At 45.2% G+C, this 19275-nt stretch overlaps 1 protein-coding gene across 2 annotated transcripts in view; it reads left to right on the top strand.

Annotated features, from left to right (window-relative positions):
- The first annotated feature begins 274 nt into the window (after positions 1–274).
- DPH6 (diphthamine biosynthesis 6) overlaps positions 275–19275 on the top strand; it is a 101777-nt gene continuing 82776 nt past the window's right edge. The window contains exon 1 of one of the 2 annotated variants that reach the window (XM_088456567.1): positions 275–353. The gene's annotated coding sequence lies outside the window, so the exon portion shown is untranslated. The other variant, XM_088456569.1, reaches the window with a different exon arrangement.

The raw sequence follows: 19275 nt of genomic DNA, 5'->3' as shown, positions 1-19275 counted from the left end.
CTTAATGCAACAGGCTTCTTTTATATCATTGCATTGATTTATGTCTGATTGTGCTGCATCCATACGTCAAGAGGTCATGAGATGATCCCATTCGGCTAATGCAGACAAATATAACCTCCCGCACAAAATGGCAGTATTACTACTATATAGTACTACTAGTAACAGTACTACAGTCTTCAGAAGAATTTCCCCTCCGAGCCCCTCCCAGCGGGTACAGACTGATGACAGCGGAAGCTATCCTGTCCCCATGACAACATGCCCCTCCCGCGGCCGCCATCTTGTTTAGAGTCACATCCGGAGACTCACTCACCCTCTTCCCCGCTATTTCATTATTGGAAAGAGCGGTTACGTTGGTGAGTGCTGGTCTCAGAGTGCTTGTTATTATTATTATCTCTCCGGGTCAGAGGTATATAGGCGCGGCGGATGCAGGTAGTGACTCACCCAATGGGGCTTATAGACTGACGGGGGAGGAGTGCGAGAGGCCGGCATCGGAGGGGGCGACCTTACCAGTACTTAGTCCTGCTGAGTGCACTCTGTCATGGGTCTGGCCTCGTGTCGCTTAGACTACGGAATTGTTGAAAACCGGAACGGCCCGGACTCGTGGAGCCCTCTGCGGGCGTCCCCGTCACGGGATGTGTATGTGACAGCTGTCACACGGGAAACGGCGCAGGGAGAGATTGCGCCTGCTCCTAGGCAGAGTGAGTAGCAGGGAGACGGCTCTATATATGCTGGCCACACATGATATATATATATATATATATATGCTGGCCACACGTGCTGCATGCTGTACATATGCTGGCCACACGTGCTGCATGCTGTACATATGCTGGCCACACGTGCTGCATGCAGTAGATATGCTGGACACGTGATGCATGCCGTAGACAAGCTGTCCGCACGTGGTGCATGCCGTAGACAAGCTGTCCGCACGTGGTGCATGCCGTAGACAAGCTGTCCGCACGTGGTGCATGCCGTAGACAAGCTGTCCGCACGTGGTGCATGCCGTAGACAAGCTGTCCGCACGTGGTGCATGCCGTAGACAAGCTGTCCGCACGTGGTGCATGCCGTAGACAAGCTGTCCGCACGTGGTGCATGCCGTAGACAAGCTGTCCGCACGTGGTGCATGCCGTAGACAAGCTGTCCGCACGTGGTGCATGCCGTAGACAAGCTGTCCGCACGTGGTGCATGCCGTAGACAAGCTGTCCGCACGTGGTGCATGCCGTAGACAAGCTGTCCGCACGTGGTGCATGCCGTAGACAAGCTGTCCGCACGTGGTGCATGCCGTAGACAAGCTGTCCGCACGTGGTGCATGCCGTAGACAAGCTGTCCGCACGTGGTGCATGCCGTAGACAAGCTGTCCGCACGTGGTGCATGCCGTAGACAAGCTGTCCGCACGTGGTGCATGCCGTAGACAAGCTGTCCGCACGTGGTGCATGCCGTAGACAAGCTGTCCGCACGTGGTGCATGCCGTAGACAAGCTGTCCGCACGTGGTGCATGCCGTAGACAAGCTGGCCGCACGTGCTGCATGCCGTAGACAAGCTGGCCGCACGTGCTGCATGCCGTAGACAAGCTGGCCGCACGTGCTGCATGCCGTACACCTGCTGGCCGCACGTGCTGCATGCCGTACACCTGCTGGCCGCACGTGCTGCATGCCGTACACCTGCTGGCCGCACGTGCTGCATGCCGTACACCTGCTGGCCGCACGTGCTGCATGCCGTACACCTGCTGGCCGTACATGCTGTACATATGCTGGCCACACGTGCTGCATGCTGTACATACAGTGGTGGCCAAAATTGCGGAAATGTTTGTTTTTCAACCTCAAATGCTTATAAAAACTGTTACACCATGCAGTGCAATGATTCATATACCAAATGAAAGGAAATTTAATGCTGAATTCAACACAATAAACAGAGGTCAAATATTTGCATTACAAGGGAAGTTATGCAGTGAAAACAACACTCAGGGTGAAAATCCCTGTGTACTTATGATGTTACTGTCCTATCAGTATTTTGTTGGGTATCCTTTATTTTTCAAGACAGCAGCACAGCGAAGTAGCATTGAGCCAACCAATGTTTGGAGCTGTTCCTTCTTTATTATGTGGTGCCATGATACAATTATAGCCTCAGACGTACCCAATTTATATACAGATGTACCAGTTTTTTCAAACAAAACCACAAATGTTCTATGGGGTTCAGGTCTGGGCTGTTTCCTGGCCATCCCAGCACCTGTATGCCACTCTCTGTGAACCGCTGTTTGCATATCCGTGCAGTGTGGCAGGGAGCTGAATGCTGCTGGGAAAAGATCCAAAGTGTCAATGTACTTTCTGCTGTTCAGTGTGCCATCTATGACACAATGGCGGCCTACAGCATCTGCTGTCATACATGCCCAGATCATAACACTTGTAGGATTCTTTGTCGCTTGAATGCAATCTGGATGGACCTCTTCCCCGATATGAAGTCTCACATATTTTCTCCCATCACTACCAAATATCAATATCTTAGTTTCGTCACTCTATATCACTTGTTTCCACTGACCACCTGTCCATGCAATGTGTTCTTTTGCCCACTGTATTCATTTCCACCACTGTTTTTTTGTTTTTTATTCAGCAATGGCTTTTTTCGTGGAATCCTACCTTTTAGGCCAACCTCCGTTAGTCTTCTCCGTACCGTTCTTGCACTGACAAAAACACCAGTTGCACTCAGTTCACTGCTAATGGCCGCAGATGACATCCATCTGTCCCTGATGCAAATTCGTTTTATTCTCCTATCATCAACAGCTGTTGTGCACTTTTTCCGGCCTTTTCCTTTGTTTTGTATCGATTGTGTTTCCTGATAGCGTAAACAAAACTTTCATACTCCTGATGTCACATTCCCACCAACTTCTCTCGCAATTGCTGCATATGAAAGGCCATTTTCACGTAACACCACAATCCTGGATCTCTTCCTGGGTGACAAGTCAACACTTTGCCTGGACGACATTGTTGTATGTATTTTTTACACAGTCAATAGCACTAAACAATACACACAAACATCCAACCGTAATTGCACTTCAGTAACCAACTTTATTCTGCAAAATGAAACAGCCAAACTGACCTTTCCCACCTTTGAACATGACCTTGCACCTGCTCATAAACGATAGCTGATTGGTCCTCAGAACGACGATTCCGATTGGCTGGTAGTTGCTGTTACTACAATCCGCTTCTTGAATCTGGCGCATCTGTGCTTTTGTCTGACTGAAAGTAGCATAACTTCCCTTGTAATGCAAATATTTGACCTCTGTTTATTGCATTGAATTCAGCATTAAATTTCCTTTCATTTGATATATGAATCATTGCACTGCATGCAGTGAAACAGTTTTTATAAGCATTCAAAGTTGAAAAACATAAAAATTTCAAACTGTCTGCAATTTTTACCACCAGTGTATGCTGGCCACACGTGCTGTAAATATGCTGGCCGCACGTGATGCATGCTGTACATATGCTGGCCACACGTGCTACATACAGTATATGTTGGCTACACATGCTGCATTCTGTACATATGTTAGCCACACATGCAGTGTATATATATGCTGGCCACACATGGTGCATGCTGTACATATGCTGGCCACACATGGTGCATGCTGTACATATGCTGGCCACACGTGCTGTACATATGCTCTCCACACGTGATGTACATATGCTGGCCACACATGCTGCATGCTGTATATATGCTGGCCACATGTGCTGTATATATGCTGGCCACACGTGCTGCATGCTGTACATATGCTGGCCACACGTGCTGCATATATGCTGGCCACACGTGCTGCATATATGCTGGCCACACGTGCTGTTTATATGCTGGCCACATGTGCTGCATGCTGTATATATGCTGGCCACACGTGCTGCGTGCTGTACAAGTGCTGCATGCTGTACATATGCTGGCCACACGTGCTGTATGGCTGGCCACATGTGCTGCATGCTGTATATATGCTGGCCACGTGCTGCAGATATGCTGGCAACACATGATGCATGTTGCATATATGCTGTCCACACATGCTGCATAATAATTAATTTCCCCTTGCCCACTGGTAGTGGTGGGAGGTTATTGATGAAAAACAAACGCACACTCCACCCAGCCATTCCGGAACGGTGCGCAGACCACCTTAGCCAGCTATTCCGTGCACCAGCAGCCATCTTCGTGCTGTTCCCACAGCAGGCTAGAAACCACAACATCACCCTGCACAGTTTCCTGTGTGACAGCTCTCACATTCACACCTCCTGATGGGGACATGAACATAGAGCTCCACAGTGACATAGGTTGCTGCATGGAGCCATTCCTGAGTTCGGACAGTTCAGGTTTTCAAAGATCCCCTTTAATAGCTGCTAGTCCTGAAGTGAGGACAGGTCTATTCTACATGAACATAAATCTGTATATCAGCAGCAAGGGCTTCCTTCCTACCTTTGCATATGATGTTAGTTTTCACCTGCGAAAGCCATTGCCAGGGAGAGTTCCAGAAGGGACCTATTCAAGTAAATTTTTGCGAAGTGTAGACCATAGGCTACAGCAGCTAACACCTTCAGCTTGACGCTTCGCAAACCCCCATAAAAACCTATGGGGGCTGCAGATGCTGTCGGAAATGGAAGGACTTCAGCAGATATCGGAGATGTCTGCTGCAGTCCCACCTTCATACATTGGGGTGATACTAAATATTTGCGGATATCCCTCAAAAACACAGGTTTATGGAGAATGCACGCAAATATTATGTATCACCCCAATGTATGGAGGAGGGACTGTAGTAGATAATCTCTGGTCCTTCCATATGCTGCAAATAGTTAATGAAAAATAGTCCCCTATAATAAGGCATCCAAATAGGGTGATGGGAAGATATACTGTGCCCATTACTTATAGAGAGGAAGCATAGGACCAAGCATGCAACAAATTCTTTGAGCTGACAATGAAAATAAATTTTTCTACTAAGACTGGAAGTGCAGTCTGTGAGTTTGGTTTCTCCTGGTCCATCTTCATTTTCCTAGCATGAGAGATGTACTCTCTCTCTAATTAATGCTTTGTGAGCTTCCCAAAGAAGTATTGTAGTTTAACTGAACTGTCATTACTTGTAAAATACTGTCAAATTGAAGAGGTCAAATATAATACTGTCATTTTATGTTTCAGAGATTCATTCAATTTCCAATGACAATGTGTAACACTAAAGTGTCACCTGCATAGAGCTATTATCAGATTATGAGATTGGGTGTATTTCTGAGGTAGCTCTGTATAGGACGGTGCATTAAGAAAAATATAATGAAGTCTGGAGTGTGACTTGTGCAGCAGGGAGTAAAATGGAAACTATTTAGTCTTTGGATGTTACCATACATTAAATAGAGAATATAATCTTACTAATGAATTACCTTACTGAGCGAGTAAATCCAAACCTGTTTATCAAAAGTGAGAACAGCATATTAAAGTTCCCTTCAATAATAAGAAATGTATATTTTTCCAGTAACCTTTAAAACTAGACATTGACCTGCATTAAGTGCATATGGTATACATTGCAGTGGTTTATTAGAGTTTCACATATATAACCTTGTAGGTTTAAAGAATTAAATTTTGAACCAAAAGTGGATGTGGAAAAGCCTTTAGGGGGGTACACGCTTGTGCGACCGGCAGTCGTGCCGATGTCCAGGGATACCCTGGACATAGCATGATTGCCGGTACACACTGCAGCGATTAATGAATGACGAAATGATCACTCCTTCCATCCTGCATTAACATGCATGCTGCGCACATGCGATATCGTCAGGTTTGATGTGATACAAATGATATCTCCGAGCATCCATTGCAAAGCCGGAGGGCCATGTCACTGCAGACCCGGCTCCGGTGTGAACGGTGAAAAAGGGGTCTAATCCAGGTTGGAAATGTGTTCCAAATCCTGGGTCAGAAAAAGGGGTATAAGGGGCATATTCAATTAGCCATGTTAACCTGTCGTAAGTTCAACCTAATGCGACCAGGCGGACATTTTTTGTGCTTCAGTTAGCCGCGCAAATTATGCCTTGTTAACTTTCCATACGATTTAATGCAGTTTTTTCTCTCTCAACCCTGTAGCAAGTGCAAAGTTGGGGAATATCCCCCCAATGATGAATTGGGCACTTGGAAGTTTATAATTTGCTTAATTTGGCCAATAGTGATGTCATTTTAGTGGCGATATTCTCCCAAATGCAGAATAATGGGTTAATAGATATTGGACAGGTATGGGGTGATGTATGGATAGGGGGATGTAGTCAGCATCCCAGCATGCGGGATGCTGACTGTGAAATACCGGTGACAAAAATCCTGACATCTTCGGGATCCTGGCACCAGAATCCTGACCGCTGGCATCCCGACGGTAATTATCAAGGGTTAGGGTGAAGGGGTCAGGCGTTAGGGGGAGGACTAGGATTAGGCACTAGGGGGGGGGGGGTTGGGTTTAGGCGCTAGGTGGGAAGGCTAGGGTTAGGCACCTTACCTTGTTCCTTATGGGTGATGGGATGCCACTGACTGTATTCTGACCAGCAGTAGTGTTCACTCTCGGTCCGGCGACCTAGAGAAAGGGCACTTCTGCGTGTTCCCGAAAAGGGGCATGTCCTTGACGTGTCCCCTCTTCTTCACTCTTGGGGGATTGCCCGGAACTTGCGTACATGCTGGGCAGCCCCCAAGCGCTGCGGTCACTGTAAATGGATCCCGGGCGCATGCGCCCGGCATCCATTCACTGGGGGTGACCGCTGCACTGCCGTTTTCCCCACCCGCGAGACACTGCAGCCCATGGGAGGGGACTGAACCCGCAGGCTGTTTCAGCGGGGCGCTGCGCCGGAGGGCAGGGTGTTTTCTGCCCTTTAGAAATAGGGAAGGTCGTGGCGCCCCGCTGAAACGGCCTAGCAGGAACACTACAGCAGCATCCCGACTGCTGGGATCTCATACCTAACCCATGGATGGGACTGGTGTTTTTATCATTGTAGGTGGAGTTACAGGTGGTTATTTTGTTTAACAAATTCTTAAGTGACTTCAAATGACATTGAGGTTTGAAGTTATGTTGAGGAATGTTTCAAAAGAAAGAGTTTTTGAGATATTCCTGGATACAAATTCAAAACATACAAAAAATGCAAAAGGCCCAAAGAAGCTCTGGAATACAACCACCAAACCCATCGCTCTAGGATTGTTCACCTGTTCATGTATTGTTCATATTGGTGTATCCTGCACCCATGATAGATATAGCACAGTTTGTACTAATGATGGTAGTACTACTGAGTGTTTACTTGAAACATAGGGCCTAATTCAGACCCGCTCGCAAGCGATGAGCGGTTGCAAGCAGGTCAATGTTGCCCAAGTGCGCATGCGCACGACGGAGGCGGCTCCGTCTTGCGCATGAGCAAGACCCAAATAACGACGGCCAAGCCGTCTTTATGGGTCTCGCACCAAAGGAGGCGTGCTGTGGATGGTGAGTGACAGCACGCCCCCTTTGGTGGGCCTGCCGGGGGCGTGGCTGCCCAGACGGATGCGTTCCCATGGGAACGCCTACCGTCTGGGGCCGGCCCCACTGACATCACTAGTGATGTCAGTGGGAGTGCTTTTGGCTCTGATAGAGCCAAAAGCACTCCAGGGCTTGCAGTAAAGAGACCCTACCGCAAGGGTCTTGTCGCAAGCCCGATGATCGCGACCATCATTTTGGCCGCTCGTTATAGCTGTGGGTGGTCACCCACAGCTATGCGAGCGGCCAGGAGGCCACTCTTAAATAAGATAAGGACGGCCCTGATTCAGAGCGAGCGCTCTGTCAGAGCGTCCGGCTCTGAATCAGGGCCATATAGTAGATTGCATTTGTGAGATACAAACATACACAATTGACTAAGGACCTTATACACGTACTCCTGTGCACACATTTATATATAACAGGTACACAATTCAAACTAAATTTAGATGTATTGTACCATCTTTAGCACACTGTTTTATATAATGCGTAAGATTATACTTTAACATTATTATAGTAACAAAAATATATAATCTCAAATGTGTAACTATTATTGCCCATATGATGTACTATGTGTCTCTAAGCATGTATGATCATGTATTCATTCTGTATGAAGGGATAGCAGAATGTATGTGTCTGGAAGGTAGATAATATGCCCCCATGTATATGAGTGGAATTCCCACATATAAGATGCCTTCTTTGTTATATGTCTAAATGATTTATAGTGATTCACACGTCTAACACAGTTCATTTAGATCAGAAAAGAAATAGTATTTTGAGTAAACTGGAAACTACGTTTGTGAGTGATTAAAGAGATTAATGGGATTAGTTAGTAAATGGTCATTAGCGTATTTTCCTCGTAAAAAGCCCCTCACTGATATTAGCACATCTTCTTCTTACAGCCCATGTGGACAATTAGTGAGTGCAACTGTTATCCTGGGGACTGAGCATTAAGACAGTAAGAGTACTGACCACAGATTGGTCTACTAATTAGCAAAACTAGAAAAATGTTCAGACAGACCTTGTATCTTGACAAGAAAGAATACATTTGGCAAAACAGTCTCTTAACCTCATCAAAGCTGAATACTTTTCAGATGGAGCTTGTGAACTCGTGTATCAGCTTCACCCTGCTTGTGCTAAATCTTTTACCCTACTTATTTTATGGGTTATCCTACTTATTTTATGGATTATCCCTAGACCTCGAACAAAAGGTAGCAGCACCATCTTCGAGATCTCTCAAAGACGTCTTGTCTGTTATGATCTTTGAAGGAGAGCCTCACATGATGGCTATGCAGTTGCCTTGCATTGCAGGTAATCACAATACAGCTGTAATTCTCCCTTGGAACTTGGCCTGATTTAGAGATGCATGCTAACACGATGGGTAGCTTACATCTTCGATGGTGAGTGGTCTGCGCATGTGCAGAACAGTTAATGCGATCTCTCCGCAGACCCTCCCAAGCTGCAGCATGATTGACGGGTGGAGCAGGGGCGTGGCAGCAGCGTTCCATGAAATCTGGGTGTGGCTGCCAGGACACGGTCAGGCTGCAGCAAACCTCGGCTACGGCACTCTGCCCAAATGGCAACCATCGTGACGGATGGACGCGATGGTGATACCAGGCTGCAACCTCGGTCGCAGCGCTGGAATCGCTCATGCAGCAAGGTGGTGTCTGTTTCCTACAGAGACCTCCTGCTGCATTTGAATTTTAGATGGACAGAATTACACAGCCGCTTGTGCTGGGATACAAAATAAACTATAGAGGTGCTTTAGCAAAGGTGTACCCTCAGACTCCTAACTTCTACCTCTTTAGAACCACCTCTGTTATTAAACATTGTTTTTCTTCCCTGTATAATTTTCTAGGACCTCATTGTGAACCTGACCATTGTGTCCTTTCTAGCAGGCCTGGATCCTGTGTGGGCTAAGTGGTAACACTACATTTTGCTGGTCATGGAGTGGTGCCAACAAAACTGCAATACAGTATTGAAGGGATTTCATGCACTTCCCATTTCAAAGCCCCACTCCATGTAAGTGCACACAACCAAAGATTATATATAACAGGCGCTAGTTAATATAAAAATGTATTAAAGTACATCAAAATAAACAGGAAAAACAGAAAAAAAAATTATATATAAATGAACAGGAAAATCAATTAATAAAAACAGTAAAAATATCACCATACGTATGGCTAACACACAATTAGTACACACTATCCAATAGAATATACAGTCAGGTGCATAAATATTGGGATATTGACAGAATTTTCATATTTTGGCCTCTATTCACCACCACAATGGCTTTGAAATGAAACAAACAAGATGTGCTTTAACTGCAGACTTTCAGATTTAAATTGAGGGTAATTACATCCAAATCAGGTGAACGGTGTAGGAATTACAACGGTTTCTATATGTGCCTCCCACTTTTTAAGGGGCCAAAAGTAATGGGACTATCAACTCAAAAGCTATTTCATGGACAGATGTGGGCTATTCCCTCATTATTTCATTATCAATTAAGCAGGTAAAAGGTCTGGAGTTGATTCTAGATGTGACATTTGCATTTGGAATCAGTTGCTGTCGACTCTCAATATGAGATCCAAAGAGCTGTCACTATCAGTGAAGCAAGCCATCATTAGGCTGAAAAATCAAAACAAACCCATCAGAGAGATAGCAAAAACATTAGGTGTGGCCAAATCAACTGTTTGGAACATTTTTAAAAAGAAAGAATGCATCGGAGAGCTCAGCAACACCAAAAGACCCGAAAGACCACGGAAAACAACTGTGGTGGATGACAAGAATTATTTCCCTGGTGAAGAAAAACCCCTTCACAACAGTTGGCCAAATCAAGAACACTCTCCAGGAGGTAGATATGTGTCAAAGTCAACAATCAAGAGAAGACTTCACAAGAGTGAATATAGAGGGTTCACCACAAGATGCAAACCATTGGTGAGCCTCAAAAACAGGAAGACCAGATTAGAGTTTGCCAAACAACATCTAAAAAAGCCATTACAGTTCTGGAACAACATCCTATGGGTAGATGAGACAAAGATCAACTTGTACCAGAGTGATGGGAAGAGAAGGAAAGGAACTGCTCATGATCCAAAACATACCACCTCATCAGTGAAGCATGGTGGTGGTAGTGTCATGGCGTGGGCATGTATGGCTGCCAATGGAACTGGTTCCCTTGTATTGATAATGTGACTGCTGTCAAAAGCAGCAGAATGAATTCTGAAGTGTTTCGGGCAATATTATATGCTCATATTCAGTCAAATGCTTCAGAACTCATTGGATGGCGCTCCACAGTGCAGATGGACAATGACCCGAAGCATACTGCAAAAGCAACCAAAGAGTTTTTTTAAGGCTAAAAAGTGGAATGTTATGCAATGGCCAAGTCAATCCCCTGACCTGAATCCGATTGACCATGCATTTCACTTGAAGACAAATCTGAAGGGAAATGCCCCAAGAACAAGCAGGAACTGAAGACATTTGCAGTAGAGGCCTGGCAGAGCATCACCAGGGATGAAACCCAGCATCTGGTGATTTCTATGCGTTCCAGACTTCAGGCTGTAATTGCCTGCAAAGGATTTGCAACAAAGTATTAAAAAGTTAGATTTAGGATTGTTTGGTTTACTTTTGGCCCCTTAAAAAGTGGGAGGCACATATAGAAACCGTTGTAATTCCTACATCGTTCACATGATTTGGATGTAATTACCCTCAAATTAAATCTGAAAGTCTGCAGTTAAAGCACATCTTGTTTGTTTCATTTCAAAGCCATTTTGGTGGTGAATAGAGGCCAAAATATGAAAATTCTGTCAATGTTCCAATATTTATGGACCTGACTGTATATATCAAGCTAAAAATACACATCTGCCTAAGACTAAACAGTCATTCTACTTATACACTTAATTCTTAATGGCGTTTATTAACTATACAGATAGCAGCCTAGATTTTGAAAGTATTGTCATATATGTGCTGTCCAGAAAAAAATTAGAAATGTACCGTATATATTCGAGTATAAGTCGACCCGAATATAAGCCGAGGTACCTAATTTTACCACAACTAACTGGGAAAACTTATTGACTAGGATGGGAAATGCAGCAGCTACTGGTAGTAATCCCCCCTAGTAGTGCCCCCAGTAGTAATATCCCCCCCTGGTAGTGCCCCCAGTAGTAATCCCCTCCCCGGTACTGCCCCCAGTTGTAGCCCCCCCCCCCCAGTAGAGAGAGACGTAATAAAAAAAACACCTGAAACCCCGCTCCTGGTCCCGATGTTGCTACCGTACCGACTCCTCCGACCGCTTTGCATTACGGGAGAGGTCATGACGTCTCTCCCATTACCCACTGCGGGAGCCGGAAGATGGCTCCCGCAGTGGGAGCAGCAGCAGCCGCTGAGAGTCTGACATACCTGTACCTCACTGACATACTCCTTCAACTAAAAACAAGATAAGATATAGATATATATATCTATATCTATATATATCATCGGTTTTTAGCATATTTTATATCAATATTGCTTTCATGTTCTTATCCATGTTTTTACTTTATTTTCTTGTCTTGATTTTGTTGTATGTTTTATCATTGTTTCGCTGACGTTAGTGTCTCTATTTTATTATAAATAAATTGTACTTTTTATTCTAAAATTATGCTGCACGTACAGCTCTTCCTTTTACAGTTGGTCATCCTTTTCAACTGCACAATAGCGCTTGCACTTTGTGTTGATATGTTTTCCTCTATATGGCACTTTAGGCGCTCTGAACCAATTCCACTGTATGTGTATGTATGTATGTATGTGTATATTCTATGCACGCTGATGTAGCGAATGTTTCTGGGATCACGCAAGACTTATACCTTTGGACGACATGTGCTACACATATATTTTTGCATGCATGCTTTTTTAATTTACTTATTCCGGAAAGTAATAACAAATTAATCTTTTTGGCACACCTGCTGAAATTACTCTCCATGAACTGTTATCCCCAAAACTAATGGGGTTGAATTTAATTGTATGATCTGGATTCCTAATAATGGCATATGCAAGTTAGATGTCCTAACAAAGAACATCTTCAGTCATTAATTTTTCTTTTTTCTGTGCTTTTCCACATATATAAAAAAATTTTTTTTTTTCTGGACAGCACATAAGGCAATACTTTAAAAATCTAGGCTGCTATCTGTGTAGTTAATAAACGCCATTAAGAATTAAGTGTACAAGTAGGATGACTGTTTAGTCTTAGGCAGATGTGTATTTTTAGCTTGAGATAGAGATATATATATATATATATATATATATATATATATATATATATATTTCTATTGGATAGTGTGTACTAATTGTGTTAGCCATACGTATGGTGATATTTTTACTGATTTTATTAATTGTTTTTCCTGTTAGTTTATATATAATTTTTTTTTCTGTTTTTCCTGTTTATTTTGATGTACATTTTTATATTGACTAGCGCCTGTTATATATATTCTTTGGTTCTGTGCTCTTCAGTTGATGGGAATCCAGCAATCTTCCCACCTATATAAAGGCTGCTGTCAATTGCATAGAAATATAATTACATCAATTGATCTGTTGTTACTCTCTATAGGTTAGCGCCCATATATATTTGATAGGTGTCTGGTTGTTTCACTCCATGCAAGTCTCTAGTATTGAAAGGCCTGCTGTCCTCAACATGTCTTGGTGCAGCCAACCGTAACATCCCTTGAATCCTCCATGCACTGGAGCCTACATCAATGTTTCACCACCTCACCTCTCTCATAAGATCAGTTTTGAGCCACCTAAGCAGAGCTGACATACGAGTTATGAGCCCATGACACATTTTGATCCTATGTACACCTACAGATGTGTCCACATACATCGATCCTCTGCGTGCTACAAGTCACGTTACACATAATGCATGAGTGCTGTGCGACTCTGTAGCAGCGAGTGTGTTTTCATATGACATTTTACCTGCAAATGCGTCTTAAGCTGGCCATATACCTGCACGACCAGCATACGTTCTGATTTAGCATCCGACTCCCTGGCAGCTCGGCAGCATAATTGTTGTTCTGTTGTATGATTGATCCTGTGCCTCACGCGCTCATTAGGGAAACACTCATTGAAATGACTTGAATTGCCACACGATGGATCACATGAATAAAATAAACGTCACTATCTGCACATGATAAGATGGAACATGCGGGCTGCACATCTGATCATAAGATCTGATTATAGGAGCTGCGGAAGCGCGCATCGGATTGTATCTCACTAAAAAAATACACGATTTTCACAAGATCCATCATATGACTCGTTGAAAATCGGGCAACCGGCCCGAAATCGTGCAGGTGTATGGCCAGCGTTAATGTAACGTTTCTCATGCAGATACATAGGCATGCCACATATTATTTAATTGGCAGATGCATCCTATTTGGATCACTGTGCGAATAAGACTCATTTGAAGGTAAAAAGTTGCACAAAAAGATGCTCTGCATTACCAAGTCACACCACGGCATGGCGCGACTAGAAGGGCTGTTTAACGCGCAAGGAGGCTAGATGTATGAGGACACATCTGTATCAACATTGTCCCAAATCAGCTTCTGGACTTTCCAACTTTATTTCATCACTTTGTTAGCAGCACTTCCATTAAATCTTCTGCCCCTCTAACCTGTCAATAACCACATACCTGCTCTCCATTGTAACTACTCCGCTGACACTACCAACTATCATCTCACACACCACTCCATGGGGGAGATGTATGAAGGGCTGAAGCGGCACCCGTGCATGTTATGTGCGCTGATACCAATTCTCCTGAAGTATGATTGGGAGTAGCAGCTGCTGCTGCTACTCTGGTGTCTTTTAAGTCCTGCTCAGCGGGTTTAGCCCCAGAGGACCTAACTCAGGATGTTCTTTGCACTAATTGTTACATAGTCTCAGGCCCCTCAGCCTCGGTGTCTCCTCCTCATGACACCCTGGGCTGCCTTTTCTCAGGTGCTGGCAAAGATTGAGGACCACTTAGCAGTCCCCGTGGTAGCCCCCCCTGTGGATGGCCACAGCAGGTACTTCCTGCAAATCCTTTGCCTCCCCCATGGGTAGATGTACTGTCTACCTCAGTACAGAGTTTGGCTAATACCTCTACAGTTTTTCAGCACATGCTGCAAAAAGAAAAGCCTTTACCCACTAAACGTGCTGTGTTATCTTCCCAGTCCATCCAGTTATCTGTTTCTGATATATTATCTTGGGAGGCAGAAGATGCAGACCTCTTTCACTCTGACTCCGTCTCAGGAGACAAGGAGCCACCCTCTAAATTAAATATACCTGCTCTTGTGAGAGTTGTAAAATCTATTTTACAAATAGAAGAGGAAGGACCAGCTCCTAAGAAAAAACAACCACTTTTTAAACCACAAAAGGTAGTTTTACCAGAGTTCCATCACTCTGACCAGCTAACTGATCACATGAGCGAAGCATGGAATATGGCCGTTTCAATTTACAAAACGTTTCATTTCCTTTTATCCTCTTCCAGCTACTGATTGCATTAAATGGGAAGTTCCCCCAGCAGTCGATTCTCTTGTAACACGTCTGGTTAAAAATGCCACCTTACCCATCCATACTGCAATCTTGACGGAGACTACAGATAGGCGTATAGAAGCTTGTCACTCTCTCTTACAGGAGCTATTACTTGTCCTGCTAGGGCTATGGCATGGGTGGCAAAAGCCATTGAGAGTTGGGCAGGGGCCCTAGAAGAGACCTTTGTCCCTGATCCTTCAAGGGAACAACTGTTTTACATATCTCACATTAGAGATGCAGCCTCCTACTTGGGAGAAGCAGCTATGGATACGGCTCTCCTGGCCTCCAGGATATTTGCCACTTCGTTAGTGGCCCACGGTATTGTTTGGCTCCATTCCTGGAAAGCAGACTCAGGCTCAAAAAGGGCTCTGGAGTCTCTTCATTATTCTGGAGATATCCTATTTGGTCCAGAATTAGATAAAATTGTGACTACTTTGGCAGCTTCCAAGACCAGCGTTCCTGCCCTCTGCATAAAATGTGAAGCCTCTGACGTCATCCTTTTGGTCCTTTCACCCTCAAGGAAAAGCTAAAGGTCAGTCCTTTCCACGGCAGCAGGCATCGGCCAAGGCCTCCAAGCCTAGGGCGAAACAAACCTGGGCTACTAGACGTCCACCTGCCAAGTCTGAGGACAAGCCTACAGCCTCACTGGGTGGGCCTCTCCCTGGGGGCTCCCAAGGTGGGAGGCAGACTTCTTCAATTTTCCCAGTTTTGGTCTCCCACGGATATGCCCTATCTTTCCTAAGGCGACCCACCCAGCAATTCTTTTGCATCGGACCCAAGCAAGGCCGGCTGCTCCCATAAGCCATTCAGTCCTTACTGAATTCAGCAGTAATAATTCCGGTCCCCCTCCTCATAATGAGACAAGGGCTATTATTCTACCCTTTTCCTGTTTCAGAAGCCCAACGGATCTCATTGGCCTATCCTCAACCTTAAATCTCTGAACAAGTTTATCAGGGTGCCCAGGTTTCGTATCGAAACCCTCTGCTTTATTATAACTATAGAGCCTGGGGATTTTATGGTGTCTTTGGACATTCAGGACGTTTACCTACATGTACCTATAGCGCCTTCTTATCAGCAATGCAGCAGCATTACCAATTTCAGGCTCTACCATTTGGCCTCTCAACGACCCCTTGAGTCTTTACCAAAATCATGGCAGTTATGGTGGCCTACCTTTGTCGTCAAGGGATCACACTACTGTACTACTGTAGCCAGCTCCCCAGAGATTCTTCAACACCATCTGCAGGTAACAATTGCCTTCCAACAAACACAAGGTTGGCTGATCAACTGAAAAAAGTCTTCCCTGACACCTTCTCAAAGAATGGTACAGTTAGGAGCCCTCTTGGACTCTCTCTGGTTCAGAGAATCTTCCTAACAACAGACAAGATCTCATTATTACAACACAAGTGCTCAGACTGCTCTGCAGTCACTGAGTGTCCATTCACGCTGCAATGCAGACATTGGAATCATTGGTGTTCACCTTCGACATGGTGGAGTTCACTCAGTTTTACTCCAGGGCCCTACAACACCTGATCCTCTCCAGGTGGAACGGGCTACCCTTTCTACTTCGATCCCAGACGATGGGCCTCCCCCCAGAGGTTCGCCTATCCCTAGCCTGGTGGCTAGACATTCCATTTAGATAAGGGTCACCACTTTTGGATCCCGGACTGGTCTCTTCTCACCACGGACGCAAGCCTCCGAGGGTGGGGCGCAGTGACCGGCCAGCACTCCTTCCTGGGCCGCTGGACCCCTGTCAAGGCAGAAGTACCAATCAATGTCTTGGAACTTCGAGCCATCTACAGAGCTCTCACTCTGGCTCAGGATATTCTTCAGGGCATGCCAGTACAAGTACTGGGCCTACCTCAATCACCAAGGAGGCACTCGAAGTCGGGCAGCAATGACAGAAGTGTCCCACATTTTTACATGGACCGAACGCCATTTCCCAGCCATCTCCGCCGTATTCATCCCGGGAGTTCTCAATTCGGAAGCAGATTTCCCTAGCCATCACGATGTGCATGCAGGAGAGTGGTCTCTACATCTAGAAGTCTTTCAGGTCCTGGTGGAGAATGGGGTCTGCCGGTTGTGGATCTCATGGCCTCAAGACACGACAACAAACTTCCAGTATATGGAACCAGGACAAGGGATCCCAACACAGCCTTCGTGGACGCATTGTCAGTGAAATGGATCTTCAATTTGGCATATCTTTCCCGCAATATCCCTGCTTTCTTGAGTTATTCGAAAGTTTAAACAGGAGGAAGGCACAGTACTGTTAATAGCGCCTGCTTGGCCCAGGCGCCATTGGTACTCCGATCTTCCAAGTCTCTCCATAGACGTTCCTCTTCAACTTCCTCTACGAGTAGACCTGTTGTCTCGGGGTCCATGTCTACATCCGGACCTAGCCCTTCTGTCTTTAACGGCTTGGCTCTTGAGACATCCCTCCTAACGGCTAAGGGATTTTCCAGCTCTGGTCCAGACCATGCTCAGGGCCCGTAAACTGGCCTCAGCCAGGATTTATCACAGAATTTGGCATATATATTTCCAATGGTGTGCTCCGATAAACTATGACCCTCAAGTTTTTAAGGTGTCTAGAATTCTGGCCTTTCTTCAGGCTGGATTAGATCTAGGCCTCCACATAGCATCTCTGACAGTGCAAGTCTCTAGTTCCAGCTCAGACTTGTTCCTATACCGGATGTTCATACCTTCCTGCAAGGTGTTCTATGTATATTGCCTCCCTTTGTCCCTCCTGTGGCTCCATGGGATTTGTCAGTGGTGCTCCAAACACTTCAGGAACCTCCATTCAAACCCCTGGAATCAGTGGATGTCAAGTGGCTCGCTGCGAAGACTCTCTCTCTCTTCTGGCTATCGCATCTGCCTGTAGGGTATTGGATTTAGGGATGCTTTCATGTCGCTCCCCCTTTTTAATCTTTCATTGGGACAGGGCTGTTCTTGGAACGCGCCCAGGCTTCCTTCCCAAGGTGGTTTCTCGTTCCCACCTAAATGAGGAAATTGTGGTTCTGGCCTTTCAATTACCAGACCTCTTGGCAGTGGTCCAGCCTCTTTGGATGTGGTCCATGCTCTGAAGATCGACGTGGACCGTACTACTTCCATCAGGAAATCGGACTCCCTCTTCGTCCTAAATGGATTCCACAAAAAGGGATGGCCAGCTAACAAACAGACTTTGGCCAGATGGATTTGCATGACTATCTCACAGGCTTACACGCAGTCTGGCCTTCCTGTACCGGCTACAGTATCTGCTCATTCTACTCGCTCTGTGTGGGTCCCTCGTAGGCAGCCTGGCGTGGTGCCTCAGCTGAACAGCTATGCAGGATGGCCACTTGGTCTTCTGTCCACACCTTTCTTAGGTTTTATGCCTTTGATACATTTGCCTCTCAGGATGCTTCCTTCGGGCGTAGGGTTCTCCTATCAACTCAGGAGCGTTCCCACCCTTGAACAACTGCTTTGGGACATTCCAATTGTCTCCCTGTGGAGCCCTGTGGACCCTAAAGAAGAAAATGAGAGTTATGGTAAAACTTACCTTTTGTTAATGCTTTCTTTTAAGTCCATAGGGTCCAAAGGGCACCCACCCTGACACACCTGGCTTCTATGGGTTTATTCTCTTGGTCACTTGTTTCCTTCTCTGTGTGAGAGTGTGATTCCTCAGTGTACCAATTTTCCTTCTCTCCTGCCTTGGGCTTGTTAACAAAACTGAGTTGCCCTCAGGCTGTGGGCGAGATATAGGGGGAAGGACCGGAATATCCTGGGATTGAAAAGCTTTGCTGTTGGTGTTCGGTCCTACAGGTCCCACCTACAGTGCATACGGAAAGTATTCACAGCGTTTAACATTGCAGCTATGCAGTCTTACTTTATGGACTTAGGCAATGCCTAATTTATACTTGTACTCCCAACCTGTTAACGTTAAAGTGCCCTGTTACACATACAGACTGACCACTAATTAGTTTCTGTTGCACCAACAGTGGCATCAGTAATTTCCGCCTCAGGAATTTCAGAAGTGGAGGAATTAAGACGTTAATGATATAAAAATGCAATATTATAATAACAGAAATAATGTGTAGTCCACAAAAAAAAAATGATAATATACATTAATGTGAAGTTCAAATTACTATAACTGACACTGTCTAGAATCGGATTGTATGGAAGCTATAGCTGTATTTATGATTAATGCAGAGACCACAATAAAAGTTACTTTAATTTGTTGTTTTTTTTATGACATTTTATCTTGATATTTGCAGTAATACAAACATTGAAGAGGG

Source organism: Taudactylus pleione, unplaced genomic scaffold, assembly GCF_031769625.1.
Source record: "Taudactylus pleione unplaced genomic scaffold, aTauple2 ptg000707l, whole genome shotgun sequence".
Lineage (NCBI taxonomy): Eukaryota > Metazoa > Chordata > Amphibia > Anura > Myobatrachidae > Taudactylus > Taudactylus pleione.
This window is presented reverse-complemented; position numbering and strand designations above follow the sequence as displayed.